Source organism: Anolis carolinensis, chromosome 2 (genome assembly GCF_035594765.1).
Source record: "Anolis carolinensis isolate JA03-04 chromosome 2, rAnoCar3.1.pri, whole genome shotgun sequence".
Lineage (NCBI taxonomy): Eukaryota > Metazoa > Chordata > Lepidosauria > Squamata > Dactyloidae > Anolis > Anolis carolinensis.
The window spans coordinates 47987554-48007898 of NC_085842.1; the positions used below are offsets into that span (position 1 = coordinate 47987554).

The 20345-nt window shown below is 41.5% G+C and overlaps 1 long non-coding RNA gene across 2 annotated transcripts in view; it reads right to left on the bottom strand.

The window, feature by feature from the left end:
- Positions 1-9570: 9570 nt before the first annotated feature.
- LOC134295993 (uncharacterized) overlaps positions 9571-20345 on the bottom strand; it is a 28298-nt gene continuing 17523 nt past the window's right edge. For both annotated transcript variants that reach the window (XR_010002542.1, XR_010002541.1), the window contains one exon: positions 9571-10381. This is a non-coding gene — a long non-coding RNA (uncharacterized LOC134295993). The remainder of the gene's footprint in view (positions 10382-20345) is intronic.

The following is a 20345-nucleotide window of genomic DNA, read 5'->3' on the forward strand; positions in this document are numbered from 1 at the left end:
AGTGTGGATTTACAGGTAGCATCATGTAGCCGCCACCCCCTTTCAATCCGGTAAATTCCGTACTTTAGGTGCTGTGTAGATGGGCCCAATGTCAGACATGTCTGCTGTGCAGCCCATTCATGTGGGATGAACATTGAACTTGCATGGATAGCTGATACCTGGCAGACTTAAATCCTAGTGATCTAGCACAACCACATTCTTTGAATTGCCTATCTGCATGTTCATTCTCTCTCCCTTTGTTCCCTTTTCTCTCTCCAGATGGGAGAAATATATTCGTACTCAAATATGTCTAAAAGCTTTTCCTCCATCATGCATTTGCCAGGTTTAGTCATGGATTTTTAAAGAGATTTCAGTATGCCCAGAATCCAACATCTAGAAACATTTTTTTTTTTTTACTTTTCCTGGCTGTGCTGACTGGGGAATTATGGGGATTGTTTTGTTGTTGTGTGGCTTAACTTTGTTTCCAGCTTACAAACAGCTTTGGGATGAGCCTATCGCAGCATTCTCTGGAAGATTTGTTCATAACAGATTTTCTCAGTTCTTTCATCTGAAACTGAGAGAGTTTGACTTGCCCAATGTCAGCCAGTAGGTGTCCATGGCCAAGCAGAGATTCAGACTCTGGTTTCCAAAGTCATAGTCCAACACTCTTATAGTCCATTACCACTTTGGCTCTCGGAAAAACAGTCACTTTTCCAAGCTCTGCCATAAACACAAAGTTAGCACTGTCATTCTGTAGAGTGAGGCCATTGCTTCAAGCAACAGTATTGAGATAGCAAGAAAGCTGCTGTTTAATATATTACTGTATTTTTCCTTAGAGGTCCTGAAGCGAGATCCTTGCAGGATTTTCAGTCTCTGTTTCAGCATAACTTGGTTGGTTTGGGGTCATGGTGGTATCTACTTAAATGGGGTGGGTAGTCCCATTATTCTACCTCAAGCAGCAGAATATCTTCAGCCAATTCTACAGAATCATTTAATAATGTCCTGTGGCCACTGGAATGAACCTGAAAATGCCAAGAAGATTTCAGTTATCTCACATCTTGGGGGTTACGTTCCAGGACCACCTGTGATAAGTGAAAATCCGTGAAGTAGGGACACTAGGCTTCTCCTTAGGAAGGAAGTAGAAAGAGGGAGGGAGGGAGGAAGGGAAGAAGGGAAGAAAGAGACAGGGGAACATGGTGCGTCTCCTTCTCCTTCCGCTGCCATTTGGGCTCCTTCTCCGTACTGCCTCCCGCACCCGACTGAGACCACCACCACTGTAAATCATAATTTTTATGATTTATAATATTATTTTAGTGTTTTTTAAAAAACCACGAAACAGTGAGTCCACAAAAAGTGAACCACGAAGTAGTGAGGAAATACTGTATTTCCTTTGGAATTATCATGCATATAGTCAAGCAGAGCCTAAGTCAACATTAGGTTGGCTGCTGCTGTAATAAGTAAAGTGGGGATCGGGCTATTAACATTTTATCGCCTCTGTACTGCTGAGAAATTATACTTTCCTTCTAACAGACCCTACTCTTTTGCCATCTAATGTGCCCCTGTCACATTTGGGGTACCATATTAGTTTTTCCTGCCAATGAGAAAACAACAGTTGGCAGAGAAGGCAGAAACAGAAAATCAAAAGGCAGGCAGTTTGTACAAACCAGACACCCCACATGAAACAGTTTCACTGATTTTCAGTGCACAAATTGCATCAATTTAGAAATTCTCTCACAGTGTCCACTAGGACAAAAGCAAGGTGCCAAGCAACCTGTGAAAGCATCTGGCTGATGTTATTGCCTGCCATGCAGACAATAAAATCTGACATCTCTCCATGCCACTGCCTCGGAGTGAGGTGGAGGCTCCTTTTGGGAGGCTTTTAAACAGAGGCTGGGTGGCCATCTGTTGGGGGTGCTTTGATTGCCCCTGTCCTGCATGACAAGAAGTGGCCTGCATGGTATCTTTCAACTTTATGATTCAATTATTCTACCAGTGGAGCAGATGAAAGATTCATATTCAAAATGGAGACTGGATGCATCCATAACAAATCCACTTATCTAGGGCTTCCTAATGTGAAGCAATTGAGCTAGAATGTTAAGACTAGTTCCCATGACTGAAAGGAGTACTGGGTGTTGGAACTTGATGTCCATTTGAGATATAAGGGGCCACGGTGGCACAATAGGTTAAACCATTCAACTGTTGAATCTGCTGACCTAAAGGTTGGCAGTTTGAAGCCACTGATTGGGATGAGCTCCCGCTGTTAGCCTTAGCTCCTGCCAACCTAGCAGTTCAAAAACATATAAATGTGAGTAGATCAAAGGGACCGCTTTGGCGGGAAGGTAATAAAGGCACCCATGCAGCCATGCCGGCAACGTGACCAGGAGGTGCCTACAGACATCAAGCTCCACAGCTTGGAAATGGAACAAGAATACCTCCCCATGGCCAGAGTTGAGCACCGCCTCCAGAAAGCCGGAGATGAAAGGGGAAGCCTTTACCTTTGTTCAGTGTATTTATATGTCATTGTTATTTCCACTGCATTAAAGGCATTGAATGTTTGCCTATCTGTGTATGTTGTAATCCACTCTGAGTCCCCTCAGAGGAGATAGAGCAGAATTTTAAAAAGTGTATTATTGTTATTGTTGTTGTTGTTATTATTATTATTATTATTATTATTATTATTATTATTATTATTATTATTATATAGGAGTTGGTTTGTGTACCACAACTCCTAGAATTTCCTAGCCAGCATCGTCACCAGTTATAATTCAAAACTATAATTTTTCTTATCTCTGATTATAGAATTGAAGCAAAGGACCTATTATTTATGTTATGAACAGAGTAAGGCAGCATAAAGGAGTTTATGGCTTCCTCTTGAGTGATAGAATGAACCCCCAGCAAAGCTTCCTGGTCATTTGAATAAAAGTCAAATTTGCAAAACATTATGGAATCTATGCTTTTGAGAGGGACTTGGGCAAACTAAATGAAACCATAAAGGGTGCCCAATTAGTGCTCTACCTTGCTAATCTTTTGTGAGGTGGGGACACTTGACAATCTGACCATGCATGACTGGACTCTGGTTGATGTACTGTGACAGTGCATCAATGGGATTAAAGAAACAGACGGTTCAGCTGTGACAGAGTTCAGCTAGTTTCCTTTGCCACCAATATGTGACTTTGGAACCAATACAACTGCTAGCTCAGTGCATCAACATAATTCTGGCTCATGTTTTCCACAAGACCATCAATTGGCAAAATGCAATGGCACTTTTGTAGATGTCCTGTCTCAGGTGATGGCATAGGAAACAGAGCTTGGAAAAGCTTATTGTTTAGACTATAACACCTCAAATCCCCCAATGGCCATGTTGGCTAATAAGTTCTGGGCGCTATAGTCCAAAATAAAAACAAAAACTTACAGTTATGACAAGAATTTCAGTTATGATAAAGGCAAGTAACCTCGCATAATAAGACCAGGAGCCTTTCATGGTTTCTGTCTATATTACCTTCCACTGAATAAAATAAATACGGTATTAGAGAAGGTGATGCAATGAGATATGAAGTGCATGTATATGAAAGTAATTATTCTGATGGGATCCCTGCTGAAATCTTCAAATAGGGTGGACCTGAGTTGATAAAACAACTCCACCAGCTCATTGAAAAAGTGTGGGTGACTGAGAAAATCCCCGCAGACTTCAAGGATACCACCATAATCACCCTTTTCAAGAAAGGGGATAGAACAGATTGTGGAAATTATCAAGGTATCTTCCCCTCTAACCTCCGCTGGGAAAGTCCTTGCAAGAATCCTTGCAAACCGCCTTCTCCCTGTCTCAGAAAACACCCTCCCAGAATCCCAGAATGGCTTCCGTCCCTACAGAGGGACAGTGGACATGATCTTCACTGCACGACAGCTCCAAGAAAAATGCAGGGAACAAAATCAACCTCTGTACATGGCATTCATTGACCATGCAAAGGCATTCAACACAGTGAATTGCAGTGCTCTCTGGACCATCCTCCAAAAAATCAGGTGCCCTGAAAAAATTGTGAACATTCTGCGGCTTCTCCATGATGACATGATGGCAACTGTCTTGGGCAGGAATGGCTCCCAAAGTGATCCAGTTAAGGTGGAATCAGGTGTTAAACAGGGACGTGTTATTGCTCCAACCTTATTTTCCATCTTCATTGCTATGATACTTCATCTTGTTGATGGGAAGCTTCCCACCAGAGTAGAAATCATCTATGGGACAAACAGCAAGCTATTTAACCTCAGCAGACTAAACGCCAAAACCAAGGTCGCAACAACATCTGTTATAGAAATCCGATATGCCGATGACAATGTAGTCTGTGTGCACTCAGAAGACCTACAAGCCACTCTAAACACCTTTGCAGAAGCATACGAGACACTCAGCCTCTCATTGAACATTGAGAAAACCAAAATGCTCTTCCAACAGGCACCAGCTGATCCCTCTGAAATGCCAGAAATACAGTTTAATGGTGTAGCATTAGAAAATGTTGAACATTTCCACTACCTTGTCAGCCATCTCTCCACAAAAGTCAACATCACACTGAACTACAACACAGGCTGAGCTCTGTAAGTGCAGCATTTTTCCGAATGAAGCAGAGAGTGTTTGAGGATTGGGACATCCATAGAGATACCAAGGTGCTCATTTATAAAGCCATTGTCCTCCCAACCCTGCTCTACGCCTGCAAAACATGGACCGTCTACAAATGTCACACTCAACTCCTGGAGCAATTCCATCAGCATTGCCTCCAAAAAATCCTGCAAATCACTTGGGAAGACAGGTGGACAAATGTCAGCGTGCTGGAAGAAGCAAAGACCACCAGCATTGAAGCGATGCTCCTACACTATCAACTCTGCTGGACTGGCCACGTTGTCCGAATGCCTGATCACTGTCTAACTAAGCAGTTACTATACTGCCAACTCAAGAATGGAAAATGGAATGTTGGTGGACAGGAAAAGAGATGTAAAGATGGGCTTAAAGCCAACCTTAAAAACTGTGGCATAGACACTGAGTACTGGGAAGCCCTGGCCCTTGAGCCCTCTAGCTGGTAGTCAGCTGTTACCAACACTGCTGCAGACTTTGAAGAGGCATGAATGGAGGGCTTAAGGGAGAAACATGCCAAGAGGAAGGCGTGTCAAGCCAATCCTGACTGGGACTGCCTTCTGTCTGGAAACCAATGTCTTCACTGTGGGATAACATGCGGATCAAGAATGAGTTTCTTCAGCCACCTGCAGACCCATCCCCAAGACACTGCAATTGGAGGACCATCATTCTCAGTCTACGTGGGATCACCTAAGTAATGGCAAAAAAAGGCATACAGTGAATTATATTTTTCTATTTTTAGCATGCAGATGCAGTGATGTGAAAAACTTCACTCGTTGCAAATGCAACCACTGTTGTGCAAATGTAAGGTGCCCAGACTAGCAAACAAGTCTAAGACATCATATAACACGCTGTTAAGCTAGTACAGGTTGAATTTTCCTTTCCAGAAAATCCAAAATACTAAAAAAAAAAAAAAACATTTTTAGAAGTAATAGTACTACACTATTCTGTGTTAGTCTCATTTTATAATAACTTAAATAATAACTTTATTATAATACCGCACCACCATCTCCCAAACGGGACTTGGGGTGGCTTACATATGGGACAAAATGCCCATAGACACAAATACAAACAATCAAGCAAGGCAAAAATAAGGTTAAAATAAAAACATCATTAAAAATAACAAAACAATTTAAAACACAAATTCAATATATAAAATAGCCGTGTAACAATACTCAGTGAAACCAGTTGCCGTAGTACAATGGGCGTGACCAGAACCACCTTCCACCTGGAAACCAGTGTCCTCACTGTGGAAGAACATGCGGGTCAAGAATAGGGCTCTACAACCACCTACGTATCCACTGCCAGGACACAACACTTGGAGGGCCATCATACTCGGACAGTGAAGGATCTCCTAAATAAGGGAGCTAGGTATGAATAGCTTGAAGAAGAGAATGTTGAGAAGGGACCTGATAGTCGTGTACATATTTTAAAGGATGTCATATTGAGGATGGGGCTATTCTGCAGTGGAATATGCTTCCTCAGAGCATGGTGGGGTATCTTTATCTGGAGGTTTTTAAACAAAGGCTGAATGGCTATCTCTGGGAATGCATTGATTGTGTGGTCCCACATGGAACGATGGGGCTGGACTCAATGGTCCTTGGAGTCTCTTACAAGTCTGTGATTCTGTTATTTTTATGACTATCACCTGTTCACATGCATAACTGTTAAAATGTAAGTACCATTTTGCCACTGCAATGATGAATTATATCAAATTCGGTCCTACGTAATTCAATCCTTGATTTCACTGCAAAACTCTCATTTTCCCTCCAGTGACCCTTGCACAGGAGGAAGTCTCACAGGGGTTCATGTGTTATTTTCTTTACTTATTTATTTTTTATTTTGCCTTTCTTCCAATGTAGGGACTCATCTGCTGCTGATTTGTAGATTCCCATCAATCAGCTGAGTTTTGTTGTGAGCCGTGAGGAGAGGCCTAATAAGTCATCTGTGATTGTGTTGCCAGTGAGTCATCATCTCCTTGCTCTCTAGAAGATAAACACTCAAGCAAGAGAGAAGTCATTCGGTGGAATCATTCTGCACGTACACTGTTTGAATTCATTCAGCAACCAAAGGCGTCACTGCAATATAAGCAATATCGGGACACAATATAATTCAAGCAAGTTAGCAGAAACCAGAGGAAAAAATCAACCGAATGTATAATCTCTAACTAGTTTCACCAAGGAGAGGACTTATAGCACAAAATGTATTTGCTAAAAAAGACCCACAGTCAAACTATAGAAGTTTTGCTGGGCCCTTGCACAATACAATAGGACCATGATTCCACTTTTAACTATCAGGGTGACATCCGATGGTATTCTGAGGCTGGATCTACATCGCCCTATATCCCAGGATCTGATTTCAGATTATCTGCTTATCCCATATTATCAGGCGGTGTAAATTCATATAATCCAGTTCAAAGCAGCTAATCTGGGATCCGATCCTGAGATATAGGCCAGTGTAGATGCAGCCTGAGCTATGCAATCTGTGAGGGGTATTTAGAGCCAGAAAGCTCTATTGACTCATCAAACTACAAATCCTGGGACTTCACAGATGCAGCCGTGGCAGTTAACATGCAATCATAGTACTATAATTGTATAGTCCTTGTCCAAATTCTTTTTTTTAAATAAACTCAACAGTTCCGTTCTGCATCTAAAACTGAACGCACAGGATAAATTTATGGTTAACAGCTCTGACATTAATGTTTACTTTCAAGCCAGTATTGTTATTATCCAATCTTAGCCTTTGTAAGAATCATTTTTTTGCTTTGATTAGAGATTTATTTTTTTATCATGAGACTTGAGGAATATTAACTATTTACTTACCTATCTCCCACCACAGAGTCCACAGCAGCATAAATGGGATGCTGGATCACTCAGAATACCACAAAGTGGAGAGTTTCATCGCCTCCAACATTTCACAGCCAAAAACTGTTGTTCAAGCTACAACAGAGTATGGTCAAGATGGCAAACATTCTCAATGACAAAGGACACACATATTAGGGGAAGATACAGCAGTTTGCTTTTATCTTGGAGTCCCCTGCAAGAGCGATAAAGTAGGGTATAAATGATGATGATGATGATGATGATGATGATGATCTATATTAAGAGCAAGATTCTGTCCCCTCCTCTCCTCTGAGTTAATTGAGTGCATTGTGCATTTTGCATTCAGTTTGCAGTTGTGGAAGAAAGCCAAGGGCAAAGGGAGAAAGTGGGGAGAGGAGAGAGAAACTTGAACATTTTAAAAGCAGTGGGATAAAAGAGGATTATTTGGGACTGTCTGTCCCTGCTAAACAAGTCAGTTGGAGTCTATGTAACTCAGGGAGTTGTAATTTTAAAAAGTGCTCTGCCAAAATCTCCCTTATGCACCTTCAGATCTTGCCAAGGACAATGTTGTGAAAAGGTTTAGTCTTATATTAAGGGAAGGGCTCTGTTGACCACAGTACTAATACAATTTGCAATTCCAAAAGCCATCAAAAACAGTTTTAATAGTGGCCTTTGCTGCTTTATTTTTGGAATGTTTCCAGTACTTACCATGGTTATTATTTGATGTTACACCACAGAGGGTTTTCCTAAACAGCAGGAAAGAATCAATCAGACCCAGTCTACGCTAACAAACAAATGTTACATGGATCAATCCTACTATCAGAATAGCTCCTTTCCCGGTATCTTCCATTTAGTCAATTTTACTCTTAATGTAAGCAAGCAACAGCAAAACCTGAGATGGCACTGCCTTGCTAAATGGTGTTGGAGGAGGTGCAGTCCTTTCCTTGGCACATTTACTTGAGAACAAAGCCACACCGGTGGCGGTAGACATTTCCCTGCTCTCATCGCAAGGGCCCTTTCTATTTGTGAAATGAGTACACAATGTCGCTTTTAGTCTTCCTCTTGACCTCTGAACTGTGGCCTTTTCACTTGACCCGTGCTCTCATCAATCCAAGTTGTGAACAAAGAGCCAATTCTGGCTCCTCTGAATCTTGGAAGAGACTACTCCTTGAATTCGGCAGGGAACAGGATTAGACCTTGTATCCTGACCAGCTGGCAGAAAGTACCTCTGAACAAAGCTGTTGCCAGCAGTGTTTTGTCAGCCACCAAGGAAGAAATACAAAGGGCAAAAGCGCATGGCAAAGCCTCTGAAAGTGTATGTAGCTGCATGCAAAAAAGGGGGAGAAATCTTTTCAGTTGCACGCGTGATGAATATTGTGCTTTCCACTAACAGGTTGTCTGGGTTGTCTCACCTTTTGCTACTCGGTCAAAACACCAGCACCACCACAGTCTAGTGCAGGTAGACAGGGCATACATTCATGTTTCCTACTTTCCCTGCAAAAAAAATAATAACTAAGCTACTGTGATCTTTGCCATAAACTTTCTTATCATCTATAAATTTCTGTTGGATATCTTGCCACGTGTGAGGTTTTATTCCAATTATCAGACTTTCTACAGCCGTCAGCTAGTTATGTCTTGATGGAGAGAAGCGCAATAGCAGTTGTTCAAGATTTGATCTGAAGTGTTTATGTCCAATTTCCTCAACGTTGGAAAAGATGTGAACCTATGCAGTTTGCCTGCGAGTGAAAATTTCTGCCTCTGTGGGCAACAGGTCTGAAAGTTGTTCCTACCTCATCATGCATTTTTTTCATGAGAGCTTGGGAGAGTTGATTTTATGGAAAATGACTCCCAGAATCTCCTAGCCAGTATAGTCAATGGACATGCGAAATGTGAAGTAATAATAATAATAATAATAATAATAGATGGGACCATCTGGTGATCAAGCGCACCAGTGAGCCTATGGTTACATTAGGTTCACTTTACTGCCACAGATTAGGGACAAACGTCTGCTTAGTCGCTATCTCCCACTAAGCTTCCAATGCCTCGCGAATCCCTGCTTGGAGATCACACAGAAACTGATGGTTGCCTGCATCTGACAAGTGGATCCCATCCCCTCGGTAAAGGTCAGATCTACTCCTCGTGATCATGGGATGCTTTATAACCATACATTTTATTTATTACCCACTTCTCCTCATAGCTCAATGTGAGGTACAACTCAGTCAAAACACAACATAAAATGCATACAAAAAATACATAGGGTATATCAAAACACACCACTATAAAATACATACACCAAAACACATACTGTGATGATCAAAATACAGTAGCTAGCTATAGAACACAAACATAAAACTCATGTTTTCAGGTTGACTGGGTAGGCCTGCCAGAAGAGTTGGGTCTCCAGTTGTGTCTTAAATGTTGACAGCTCATTTAGCTGTGGGAGCTCTTCCGACTAGACATTCCACAGTCGTGAGGTGGCTGGTGAAAAGATCCTCTGAGTGACAGTCGCCAACTGGGTTCTGGTTGGTTTGAGTAAGCGTCCCCCAGAAGATCTCAGTATCATAAAGGGTGAATAGTGAAGGAGAAGGTGATCCTGTAGGTAACTTGGACCCAAACCAAAGTACAGTCCAAAAAAGGAACTTCCAAGCTCTGCTCCTAGTTATGAAACGCACAGTGTAAATTATGGGGTGGAATATATATATATTTGGGGAGACAAATCAAGTTTATTTCAGTATAAGTAGACAAACGTAAGGGCTGTATAGACCATGGTAGTGTAACCTTTTAAAAACACTTTTTAAAAAGTAACATTAGAGGTCCTTTTCAGTAAAAAAAATACATTTTCTCATCAATCTTCATATTTCATCAAGAAGATCAAGCTTCATTCTTGAAGAATAAGTACATCCTCAGTGACAGCCAATCTTATAACAACATCCAGAGCTGGTGCTTCTCTGACGCTGAAACTCTAGCATGAGAGAAGAGGGGAAAGAGACAAGTTTATGTTGCTGAAAGATGATCAATGGGACCCAAAGCATTTTCTGCCTATAACAGGCCCTCAGGGCCCCGTCCTCTAATTGGGAAGTTAACCAGCCCCCGAGAAAGCAAAGTTTATTTCCCTTGCCCTGAAAGCAATAAAAGGGAATTTCTTTTTTTTAACCAGCCATAAAAGGTAAAAGGATCCCTTCACACCTCCAGTCAAGCACATATACCTTCTAGCCTGTCAACAGTGCCTAGAGAAAGGTGGTATTTCATCATCCTATATTTCTTCCTTTCCAGGCAGTTAATGGAAGTTGAAAAAGAATACCTCGACAGAGACTCACACAGCGCAAGTCAGGTGAACGGTTTTTCTTTTTCTAGAGTCGCTTTTGAGCCTATACTTTCAAATAAGGTGGTAGAGGACCAACACCTCTTATTAATATTAGTGATAAGACAGACTAAACTTCTTGACTTCTTAGAGCATTTAATACCCCTTAAAATCTCCTTAGCTCTGCTTGGAAGCCTTCCCAAGCTGGAAGGCCTGATTGTGAGACCCTATACCTTGATATTTGAAACGTACATGAAGTGTCCTGAAAGGAGGGAGCTCTGAGTACAGGCAAGCAATCATGTTCAGAGCTTCTAGTGCACATAAGATAGAAAGCATGTGGGCTCAGAAGTGTCTAACTTGACCATCCGGTTTCGTTGTTGCTAAGCTCAGAATCCTAGAAAGCGATTTAAAATTACACTGCTCTTACAAAGGGAAGCCAACTCTTGGATGGAACATCTTAGGTCCCTTCTACACATGCACTAAAACCCAGAAGAAACCAGGTTAAAAGGGGGGTGGCTTAATGACATTTTGCAAAAGTGCACGCAGAAATGGGTTAACAGCTAAAAAGCACATGATTAAAAGGTCACTTAAAACTCAATTCCGGCCAAAAAAAAATGTGTTCATTTGCATGACTGTATATCCCTGCAATCATGGAAAACATGTGACTTCCTTTGTATGCCCTGTTACATAGAGCTTGAATTTATATTTGCGTGAGAAGAGAGAATAAGAAATCTGCTTGTGTGTAGATTGAGATATCCACATGAGTGCATATATGATCCAGCGCATCTTGGAGAAAAAATTTAAAACCAAACTTGCACCAAAAATCCCTCACCAATCTTGTGGATTTGTAAAATCTACCATACGGGAAGATGTCAGCACAATAGGGGACCATTTCCCAGGACTGTCAGGTCCCATAATTTTTTTTGTAATTTTTAAAATTAATTTATCAATCAAAATGTACAAGCTCACATTTTCCTCATTCTACAATATCTCAAACATATCACGTTGCATACAATCCGACAGCAAAAAGAAAATCAAGAACATCCCCAAGCATATTTCCCATCAGTCTTTTAACTTTTCCATTACAACTTCACTATACATCTCTCCACTACACACCCTTCATCTACCTATACATGTTTTATTATTATTATTATTATTATTATTAATTTATAATTCAAAATGTATAAATATACATTCTTTCCTCATTTTACAGTATCCCAGACATATCCTTTGCAAGAGCAGTGTATTTTTAAACAATTTTCTTAGCTGGATTAAATAAGTGAGGTCCCATAATTTTTAACCCCACTTATTTAATGCAAATTTTGACACTGTCTGGAAGGGCACTAAGAAAATGGTTTAAAAATACACTGCTCTTGCAAGGGAAAGCTAAGCCTTAGAAGGGGCATCTTAGAGATTAGTTTAAAATTACACTGCTCTTGCGAAAGAAAGCCAAGCCTAGGATGGGGCATCTTAGAAAGTGTTTGCTTTGGCTTGTATACTTTAGGGGCTTCATCACATTGAGCTAGGGAAAGCAGGGGAAAGGGTGGAGTTTCATGGGTTTCTGTCTTTACAGAAGACAAATCATTTGCTCACTCCCATTACACTAAGATCTCCTCCTCTAGCTTCTAACTCAACCATCCCGTTTAATTCCTATCACACAAGCAGGCAATGACTCCTCTCATTTCAAGGACACCAGCACATTTTAAGGCAGCACTGCCTTCAAACTCCTTCAACTGAAACAGAAGCATCTTTCTTAAGGTGGTTCTGGGGACATTTGCACTCAAGCCCCTTCGATTGAAACAGAAGCACCTTTCTTATGGCAGCACTGAGATTTCCTCCCATTGTCCCTCCAAGATTTCAATTATTTATCTTTAAAACAAAAAACACCCCAGATAGTAGGAAGTGGATTTAAGTTAACTCTCATCTTTCCCAGAGCCTTTGCATTGGCAATAGTAGGAAGTGGTTTTCAATTAACCCTTTTCCCAAGCTTCTGCATCAGCAATCTGGGGAAATTGACATTTTGGCTCCTCCCATGAACAGCATCATCATCACTTTATTTACAAGTGGGCAGCAGTGATTAACATCACACAGAGAAATTGGCCATTTGGCCTGTCACTATGCAGGAAATTTAAAAAATAAGCCACTCATGAATTGTTGGAAAAACCAACACTTTAGAAACAGAAAAATATATCACTTCCACAGTTGAAGGTTCCATCGTGTGAAGGACACAGAGAATTGCCATTTCTTAAATGTGTAGAAACAGTAATTTTGTGTGTGACGAATTCATAGGTAAAGGTTGTCAATACTAATATCAAAGACAAATACATTGTCACGTTACAGTGGGTCCTGATGAACTAAACCCTTTGCTCTTCAGATCAAATTCTAGGAGAAAAAGGGGGCCGAGAGAGAACTGGAGGAACTTTTATTTCTTGGCTGGAGATGTCACAGCCTCTGATCCTCTTTTTCTTGAGTAAGGGCGCAAGCCTTCACTGCCAAAAAGACACGTGGCAGAGAACAATGGGGGAAAAGAGGCAAAAGAGAACAAGTATGATGGGAAAACCTAACTCGATATGTGACAAAGAGCTATCTAAAGGTACGATTGCCTATGAAATCAGACAGACCACCATGGACCTCAAGGTCCATGTGATGAGGTCCATAGTTCTCCCTAGGGCTCCTAAGTTGACTTTGGAGCTTGATTCCATAGTGTCTTGATTATTTAATGATGTTAATGTTGTGTTCATTGTAATGCTAAGTCTGTCATAATTTTTCAAGGTGGCTTAGTATGGAGCTTGGCTCCAGAACGAGGATATTCAAGAGGAATATGCTCATCAATTGTGTATGGGCTAGAAGGTGTTTCTTTTGGGAATTTGGAGATGTAGGCATTTACGTTTATGCCTCACAGTGTCATCCACCCATGGGAATCCCATACCTATTGTCCTATTATTTATTTATTATTTCCCATACTAATACCCTGCCCTTCTCACTCCCAAAGGGGGACTCAGGATGGCCTCACAACCGGCAACAATTTGATGCCCACATACAATTGCAGAATAAGTTACACTTAAAACTAAGCATTAACATACCTTATTAAAACAATTAAAATCACGCAAATTCATAATTATAGTCCAGGAACAGTCCATTAGTCAGTAACTTTAAGGGTTCTTAATTATTGCACTGCTATGCTTGCTGCTCATCATCCGGCTGCGCTAGGTTTTGGGCTCAATTTTCAACAAACAGGTTGATCAATGCTGGGAGCTAGTTTCATGATATCAAGCCCACATGCAACTATTAATCCATAAAAGTTGCAGTCTACTTTGTTATAAACAAAATGGTGTTGGTTATTTTGGTTAAGCAGAGTGTGATTCATCCTGGAATGTATCATTATTCCTTCTCTGTGATTTCCAGAGCAGTTCCTTGTGGGGAATCTTAGATGTGGTGGAAGAAGTGACATTGAAAACATCATACAGGCATCCTTCATTTGGGAGAGAGCTGCAGAAGATTCAAAACTTGAGAAAGTGATTTGTTAACAACTCCCAAAAAGCTTCAGAAAGTTATAAACTCAGGAGTTCTGAGACATGGAGCCAGGATTAATAATAGCCATGCTGGTTGTGAGATTCTGAGAGCAAACCCGGACTGTGGCGGAGGCTCCTTCTTTGGAGGCTTTTCAGCAGAGGCTGGATGGCCATCTGTCGGGGGTGCTTTGAATGAGATTTTCCTGCTTCTTGCAGGGGGTTGGACTGGATGGCCCGTGAGGTCTCTTCCAACTCTATGATTCTATTATTCTATGATACCACATTTTACAAGTGAAAACTTACTTTTTCAAGATCTGAGATTAATACCACCACCACTCCCCCATTGGTCTTTACAGATCTTCTTTTATCATTTGCTCAGGAAGTAGCCAAGTATCCTTGCCTGCTTTGCAACAAAGTCATTTTGTCCTCTGTTTGTGGACTTCTATGCCAGCAGTGTACACAGAGTTCTGGTTTCCCCAGTCAGATGGGCTCAGTATTCCATTACAGGAAAAACAAGAACCACTCCATTTTCTGCTACAAGATTGACTGAAATTACATATGCACATAGTGTATTTGTGTGTACATATGCACACTTAAGTGTTTTTAGAGACAAGGAATAAAGGTTTAATGAATTACAAACCCAAAAATTTTATGCACTCGCTGCTGTTATGTATTTTCTCTGCATAAAATGCAACTTTATATCTTAGGTACTTTTCTTCTCTTTATCTCTGCTTTGAAAAAGAAAGTGGAATCCAAATGTATCCTATTACAAATGCAATCATGCGAGGGCTTTTTATTAGTAATTCTGTTTTCCCTCAAGCCAGGAGTAGAATATGAATGAATTGTCAAAGATTGCTTTAAGTGCCTCTGATTGAGGAGATGATCTCCAAAGTGCAAGCAGACAGAAAGGAATAAAACTAACAGCTGCTATATTTAACATCAACTTGCCTCCAGTTCACAGACACTTGCTAGAATGACTGTTTGGCATTCATCAGTCAACTTCTGTGGGGGTATTTCATGCGTCATATTTTTAAAATGTCTATCTAATATGGCTGCTTGGTGCACATCACACCCAAACTTTGCAATTCCCTGAACGACTGTGATGCCAAATGCTCAGAAAAAGGAATATCGCCACTATCACTTTAACAATAATTAAAGGCATCAAAAACAGCAAATTATCTGTGGCTTGAGCCTACTTGTGATAGAAGGAGCACCAGGAGCAATATTAGGAAAAATTGCTCTTTTCAACAACAAGAACAGTTATCAAGGTCATTGTGTGTAATGGCTGAAAGATTTGGAAAATTGTCTTCCAGACAGTGACTTTTCAGAGCTCTGATTTAGACCACAATTCAGCTCCTATTCTTGATGTTCTGTATAGTCCCAGCCATGTTCCCCACTTTTCCATGCTACAACACTGTCAGTTGCATAGGGAAAGTGGATTATGTGGAGTGACTTCAGTGTAATTGGATTGCCAGGATTCTGATTACATGGAAGCCTACGTCTAAGTAGTGGCTCATGTTAAAGACATCCCTCTTCCAAATGTCTCAGGGGTAAGAGTCCTCCTTGGGAATCATGGATCTTCCTATGAATAAGTGACACCTTTATAGGGTTGCTTGAAGGATGGGCTAACTAGTTTCAGCTGGATGGAGCAGTTAACCACTTTTATTTCACCCACTCCTGGCAAGCTGGATGGGCACATTATCATAAATAGAAGTGGCATAGTATCACTTCTTTATTATTACTTTGGCCATTTTTGCCATTATTTTGGCACTATTTATTTACAGTATTTATATTCCACCCTTCTCACCCTGAAGGGGACTCAGGGCGGATCACAATGTAAACATTCAAGGCAAACATTCAATGCCATATAAACAGAGACAGAGACACAGAGGCAATTTGAATTTCTCCAGCTTCCTGGCCACAGGGGGAGCAGCTGCTTCATCATCCACTGTGACGCCAACTTCCTCATTCCAAACTCTGCTGGACCATTTTTATGGTGTTGTAAATTAGTTAAATTAGCCTCCCCACATAGTGGTACCTAAATTTCCTACTTGATAGATGCAACTATCTTTCAGGTTCCTTAGGTCAACAACGAGTAGGGCTATTTTTTATTTTAATGGTTGGGTGCTCACTCTGATGGGCTAGCCTCTAACTCATGACCTCTTGGTCATAGTGATTTATTGCAGCTGTGTACTAACCAGCATGCGCCACAGCCTGGCCCACTAGGGAAATTTGTAGCAGTGTTGAGCTGTCCAACTTGTGGCAACCTGTAGCAAACCTATCATGGGTTTTTCTGGGGCTGAAGGTGTGTGACTCCACCCCGGTCACCCAATAAGTTTCATAGCTGAGCAGGAGACTCCAGTTCAGATCTTCAGAGTTGTAGTCCAATATTCAAATCACTACACCCCACTGTCTTTCAACCGTAAAAACCACCTGAAAAATGGAGTGGGGCTTGGGGTCTTTGGTTCACAACCCACACTTTGCTCATCCCTGGTCTAAGAGACCACTCTGCATAAGTTCCCAGGAGATGTCTGGTCAGCAGAGTATGGTCAAGATGCCAAAAGTTCCTAACAAACAGCTAGGAGGGGCTGTAGCAGTTTGCTTTTGCCCAATTTCTCCTTTCTCTCCCATTCTGCTGCTGAGTTAGTAAGTGCTAATTATTTCTGTGTTTGTTTGTAGCAATTGAAATATAGTGAGGACAAGAGGAAAGTGAGAAAAGAAAAGGAAAACTGGGATATTTTAAAAGCAGGAAAAACGGAGATGACATGATTAATCTGGACTGTCCCTGCCAAATTGGGACAGTTGGTATGTGTGTGTGAAGAAAAAGTTTGTTGTATAGTGTCACCAACACCCTGACGCCAGCAGCGTCCAAGCTTACACACTTTTCTCATCTCTGTTTTTAAGTGACGATCTGCTTTCCAAGGTCGAAATGAGGTTGACCCAAATCAGGTCAACCCAAGGGCAGATATAAATTTTGAGAGATTTGCTTGGTGTCACACCGGAACTGAAAAGCCATATAAAGAAAAGGAGCCTAAGATTTTAAGCAAAAGTTCTTTGTGTTGAGTTTAGACAGAACAAAGTAACATTCCAAGCAATCCCTGTACAGTCAATTATGTTAGTTAACACTGAAGACCTGAGTCAACGCATATTAATTAAACATCTGGGACATTAATTTAATTAAGTGCCAGGCAGAATGTGTAAGACCCAGCAGTAGCTCACCCCAACTGAGGCGTCTCCTGCCTTCAGAGGGCAGCCTCTCTTGGCCTCCAACAAATGGTTATTAAAATTCTTGCAATGTTTGCAATCCAGAGGTTACAATAAATACAGAGAAGAGCATCTGAGTGAAGTGGCTGCCTTCAGCAGGGAGGAGAAGGCAGGGAGAGTAAGAGGAAGTCAGGAATGCTCAAGCCTATGCCAAACGTTAAGCGCAGTGTGGAGGGGTGAGCTAAAGCATTTGAGTTCCATCAATTAGGCAAGCCCCCACCCTGGTAGCATTCAGGAAGAGCTTGAAAACCTGGCTCTTCACACAAGCCTTTGGATAAAGATCACCCATCCCCATAACAATCATGTTCCATGACTATTTCTGCACCGGTTGCACTTTTTCCTGGTCAATTTGACATTGACGCAGGGTGTCTCCCATTCCCAAATCACTCTCCCACGAATCTGCAGCACTTTATCAGTTACCTCGTGTTTACAACTTTTACAAGGTGCACTTTACCCAGTCTGTTATTACAACCTCGCCATTTTTAATTTCATGTTTCATTAAGTTTGTTCTTTATCTTTATAGGTTAATGTTGTTGTTGTTTTTTGTGTCAGGAGCAACCAGAGTTGCTTCTTGAGTGAGAGAATTGGCTATCTGCAAGGACGTTGCCCAGGGGATGCCTGGATGTTTTGATGTTTTACCATCCTTGTGGGAGGCTTCTCTCATGTCCCCGCATGGAGCTGGAGCTGATAGAGGGAGCTCTCCCCAGGTGGGATTCGAACCTGGCAGCCTTCAGGTCAGCAAGTCACAAGGCTTTTATCCCCTAGGCCACCAGAGGCTCCATAGGTTAATGTTTAAATTTTATAATTGTGTATGTTTTTGTCTATGGATGTATTTTATATTGTTATTGTTTTTATCTGGGCTTGGCCCATGTAAGCCGCCCCGAGTCCCCTTGGGGGAGATGGAGGCAGGGTATAAAAATAAACTTTTTATTATCATCATCATCATCATCATCACCACCACCACCACTAGCACCCTTAGGAGCAAAAGGTCTCCAAGCTTAGAAACCTTACTTTTAAGACTACAACTCCCCAAATCTCTGAGCAAATGTAACCAATGGCTAGAGTGATTAAATGATTCTGGGAGTAACAGTCCCAAAATAGTAGTCTTGGGAGCTCTGACTAGTACTATAAATAAAAACATTTTATCATGCAGCTTATGGTGGTGTAAAGCGGACAAGAAGAAATTGCTGGAAAGGCTCCAAAGACAACCCTCTCTCATTCACACACTGCAACAAATTAACATTATTGAGTCATCATATTCCCATAGATCTACATATACAACAATGGACCAAGCCTACTCACTGCATCTTGTCAGAGGAAAATTTAGTAGCCTGTAATCCCATTCATATACTATCCAAAGTGGTGAAAGACCATGTAGCTACAGTGTAAGAGGATAAAAGTGTTACTTACAATATATTAAAATGATAATTAAAAGTCCTTCACAAAGCTGTAAAACATGCACTCCCCAGCTAAGGCTTTTAAACTGATAGCAAGTATAGGCACTTATACAAATTGTCTCAAAACAAGTTAGCAGAATTGTGTCAAAGGAACCACAAAGAATAAGGAGTAATCAGCTTGGAGAATCCCCCAAGTCAGTAGATATAAAGGGGGGGAAATGGGAAAACCTCTCAATGGTGGATTGCAAAAAGATTTTAAAACCCAAATGAGAATGAGATTTTTTCAGAGACCAATCCAGGACAATGGAATCAATTACGGCAGAGAAGGCCATGGATGGCTAGAATGCCAGATACAGCAACTTTCTGTTGGAGAGGTTCTACTTATAATAGCAATTATAAGTTCCAGATGTGTAAACATCTGGACTGGGCTGGAGTTAGCCTAGTCCACTGTCCACACCTCTAACTGACCTACCACTGTGTCACACATACTAATAAACTACTCCCAATGAGAGGCTTCCTACCAATGTGACATTTCTGGTGAGGTCACACCAGAGGACTCAATTATACAAACAGAAAGGTAACATCTCCAGGAAGCTTGTCAAAGACCTGTCCACAAAATCTCTGTTAACACAACCACTCACCATCTTGTAGTGAAAGGCATTCCAAAGTCATACACAGCAATAAACCCAACAAGGGCAAAGCATACAAATAATCCAGAGTTCATTCTAAGGGTCACAGCCAAGCAACCTCAGCAACTCAAACCATAGAGCCTCGTCACACGAGGAATAGCCACGGATCACCGCAAATCACAGCAATCCCAGCAGCACCCACTCAGGAGTCATGGGGATCTGTCACCCCACTCCCCACACCACCCCAACTTCCCCCTTACCTCATCACATGGGCAGGGGAGTGTCTGCCAGCCAGTTTGCCCCATTGAGGGCAATGCAACACAGGAAACTTCCCATGTTGCTGGCAGCACCTTTTTTCAACAGCAGCTCCAAATCCACAGCAGTTTTGCCACAGAGCCACTACAGAAGTACATCTCCAGTGAGTGATGGAAGCTGGCAGCCTCCATGGCAAACCTGCTGCAGAACCAGAGTTGCCACCAAAATTTGCCCCATATGAAGAGGTCCTTAGTCTAAAATGTAGTCCAAGTCTCTAAAGTCAAGGTCCAAGCAAAGAATTCACCAGCACACATTCAATCTATAACAATTCCACAACATTGCTCCCAAAAACTAACAGATCCAGCCTCCAGCTATTTATGCCACTTTCACAAGTGCTCTCACCTGCTGGCCCTCCTCTGAGTCAACTGCTTAGATCTCCTCAGTTGAATGGCATCAGTTCTTAATTGCAACCTAAATAAAATGCTTAACTCTTACCGGTAGTCAGCTTCCTGAAGCTCCTGATCCTGCCCTGACTCTGCATCCCTACTTCCCTGAGGCTCCTGGTCCT